This window comes from Cupressus sempervirens, chromosome 4 (assembly GCF_028749045.1).
Source record: "Cupressus sempervirens isolate cs-2001-9-10 chromosome 4, ASM2874904v1, whole genome shotgun sequence".
NCBI classification, from domain to species: Eukaryota; Viridiplantae; Streptophyta; class Pinopsida; order Cupressales; family Cupressaceae; genus Cupressus; species Cupressus sempervirens.
The window spans coordinates 854,520,199-854,524,165 of NC_143121.1; the positions used below are offsets into that span (position 1 = coordinate 854,520,199).

The following is a 3,967-nucleotide window of genomic DNA, read 5'->3' on the forward strand; positions in this document are numbered from 1 at the left end:
TACTGGTTCGTATGAAGGGACATTGTTGCTGAATAGGAAAACTATGTTTCCATTAAGAGGACGAAAGCTTCCAGGTGCTTTAAAATTGATATTTTTTAAAGTGTAAATTTAGTTTACTTTTACATTACTCATTTTGGACTAATAAATCCTTTATGTTTTTGTAGGTAATAATGCTTTCTTTGAACATCTTTTTCATATGACATTGAGACTGTTTGGACCCACCATACCTAAAAGGTACGTAGTTTCATATCATTGCTACATAATTTTTATTTTCTTCTATTTATTGTAATATATTAAAGTTATTGATCTAACAATCTATTTGTTTTTAAAAAGGTGGAATTTACAAGTTGGGGAGTTAAAAAATTAGCTGATTGCATCCATTGAGGAGAAATTTGGGAAAAACATTTTTGACACTGGCCTATTTCTGAAAAGAGCAGCAAAGCATATAAAGACTATGAGGGATCAATATAGAAGGGGTCTTAAGGATAACCCAAAGTACGACCGTCCTCCTATGATTCCACCAATGGAGTGGAATGAAATAATAGAAGATGCAAAGGAGAAAAGACTACGTGAAGATAGAGATAATGAAGCAGCACAGGGCAAAAAGAGGTATGTCATTATAGTATTAAGTACATTGTAATCATGCACTAATTATTGATATTTGTAAATATATAATCTAAGATGTTTGAAATTGTTCATAGATTGCAGGACACATCCTTGGCTACAAAAGCGAGAATAGAAAAGGTTGGCCAACACAAACTTGGCTCTGGTCGCTATATGAATCTGTAGTCTCAACTTGTACGTAGAGCAATGATTTTTTTTTTTTTTTTTAAAAATAATAATGTTGCAAATAGTTTTGTTTAATGAAACCATACATGGAAAACTGATGTTATCAAGCAAAAACCACAGGGCACAGATTTCAATGTGGAGGTCACAGATGAAGATAGAAAAATTGCCTTGAAGGAAGGCTATAAAGTTGTGGTTGCACGCCTATGTGAAGAATCTGTAAGCCTTTCCCAAGAATCCAGTGCACCAAATGATATCTCACAGGTAAATTGGTCAGATGAAAAGTAAATGAAATTAAATAGTTGAGAAAATTTTTTTTTGGTATTAGTTTTAAACGTAAATTGACTAAATAACAATGTGCATAAATTTTTACTGTAGCCTTCATATCCTACCATAGAATCGGCTCCTGACGAAGGCCATGATGTCCATTATAGTGGTGGAGGTATTAATTTGCTATTGGAAATTAATTATGCAATTATGAATACAATTTAACATCTTCAATTGGAATTTGACGTGTATCCTTTTTTTGAATATTTCAGAGCATGTTGAACATCATGCTGAAGGAGTGGACCATGTTCCAAGTGTTCAACATGTTGACGCGGTGGCAGATCAAAATGTTAATGTACATGATGTGGCATTGTCAGGTAAGAAAAATGCATTTTATGTTGTAGTCATACTTAATTACAAACTTGTAATAATTAGAAAAAGAAAAAGAGTATGCCAATTTATCACATTCACTTGTTCTTGCAACAGAGCCCCCTTTAGTGCAGCAACCTCCTGCTCCTCCAAAGAGAAGGAGCCATTGTAATTTGACATTACACGTGCCATAAGAGGAGGAGAATGAAGCATATATGGATGTCCCTATGAGCGCTTTTCTTAAGAGAGCTCAGAAAAACAAAAAAAAGAAATGGTGTTTTAAAAATCTTCTTTGATAAACCTTGTTGGATAACGAAAGAACTTTGTTTTAAGTAATTATGTATGAATGATGCGTATTAATATAGATTTTTATTTTATGTTAATGAATATTGTTATGTGTTAATGAAGTTTTGATTAGTATTGTGTATTAATGATTTTTATATTATATTAATGAATGTTATGTGATTGTATTGATTGAATGTTATAGTTCATAAATGGATGAATGAATAAATGAAGTATGTAATTAGATGATAATGGGTACTTTAGATTGATGTTAGGGGGAGGGGGGTGAGGCCAGATGAGCTTCCACCTTCATGTGGTTGGCCTTGTTAAGTAGAGAATATTATAGTATTCTTGAAACCAAGTGAAGCTCAAATTTGTTAAGTCTTCAAATACACATCCCAATTCTCTTTAACGAGACTGAAGTTTTTTTGCTTGTAATAGTCTCATTGCAGTCGTCTTTTGGTTCCTTCAACATATAGTTCTTGCTTAGTTTAAATCCCAATTATTAGATATTTGTCCACATTGGAGTTAGTTTGGCATAGAAACCTGCATATTTTATTATATATATTTAGACATAAAATCATTTTGGTTATTTGCTTGTTATACAAGTTAGTCTTATCTTTTTGGTTTTCACAAGTCATGCACTTATGCATCTTTGGGATATCCATAAGCTATTAGAGATGTTTGGATGGTTCATGTCGTTATTTTTTGTGTTGTTTGTAGAGTTTTTGCCATGAAGTCTAAGGACAGACATGTTGGATGTTTGTGATAGACATGTCCACCTATAAGAAAAGTATCAAATGTAGAAAAAATGCAAAGAAAAGCTTGTAAGGGTTTTAGGTGTCTTTGGAAGGGTTAGTGAAGTTATAAAACCTTTGAAAAGGTTAGTGAAATATATTAAAGGCATATATGATTGTAAGTTGTCGAAGTTGACACTTTGTGTCAACTTAGACAACAAATTTCAGTTTATAACTAACTGGTAACAGTTAGATAGTTAGATAGCAGTGGTTGTTTACTGTTGTTTGGTTATTTAGAAGGGATTTGTCGAGTGTTTGGGGGAGAAGTAGAGTTGGGGTGGTGAGACAGGGCATTGTGAAAAAATTATAATCAATAAAATAATCCTGTTCTCTGCAATTCAATCTCTGTCCCATGGAACAGTGAGTTCCTATGATATATCAAATGCATTTTGACTAATATTTAATGTGAGAACATTTTATTATTATTTTTATCTTGTCCACGCATTCTTTTAATTTTTGTTGTGAGTTGAGCAAGGAATAATAGACTCGTGCATTCAAACTAGTGACTCATTAGGCACAGTCAACTGTACTTATTCTGAAGTTTCCAATGTAGATTCTCTCCTACCACCTGTAGTCACTATTATTGGTGGGAAACAATGAGGTTGTGATAATTTATTTGTACTATATTAACCAAATGCAGGAGAGCGGAAAAACTTGGTGCAAGTGCAGTGTTGGATGGTAATTGCTGATGGAGGTTTAGCCTGGATTAGACACCAGTCTAATAGACAGTGGATCATTTCATGTTTGAAGATGTTTGGGGGGTGAATCCTTCATGTTTGGGGTGTGTCTCTATTACCAAAAATGAGACAGTAGAGCACTGCTAGTGTTATGATGGGCAAAATATGTCTTTCATTGTGATAGATTATTTCTAAGTCATATGTGTTGTTTCTTGCTATTGTCAAGCAGTCTTTGTTTTCCTTGAGACCATGAACAAAATTATCTACCATTTTTGCTAATGATAAACTTTTGACTTGAACAATGATAAAGTTTATTAGTAATCATTATAGAGGAACAACTTTTGACTTGTTCAAAAATTTTAGTCGAAGGTGTTGGAATTGATAGTGAACCCCAAGCTCTTAGAAATCACCTACAACCAAAATGCATGTTACATCTATGTCTGAGAGAGAATATGATCCAAAAAGCATGCCTACTTTGGTGATTTGGCTATTATTGCAGCACTACAAAGTGTCTTATAGTGTTTCTTATTTTCTTAAATAATAGGCAATTAGTTCATGATTTCATCATATCTTATAGTGGAACAACTCCAAGAATCTTGGGTAAATTGCTTGCTATAAGACTTTCTTGTATAGGACACTCAATAATGTGGGCTAAGTGGTGGGCACAGAGAGGAACAAGAAAGTATCTGTACAAGTGCACGGTGCAGTAGAATTCAAAAATGAAATTATCTTAGTTTCATTCTGATTCTCCTCTGTTACCCTCACATACATACATAGCTCACTTCAATT

At 33.3% G+C, this 3,967-nt stretch overlaps 1 long non-coding RNA gene across 1 annotated transcript; it reads left to right on the top strand.

Moving 5' to 3' along the window:
* The first annotated feature begins 909 nt into the window (after positions 1-909).
* Positions 910-1,430, top strand: LOC149564077 (uncharacterized). The gene is made up of 3 exons (XR_016364157.1): positions 910-1,050; positions 1,165-1,228; positions 1,326-1,430. It is a non-coding gene; the product is annotated as an uncharacterized LOC149564077 (long non-coding RNA).
* Positions 1,431-3,967: the final 2,537 nt, after the last annotated feature.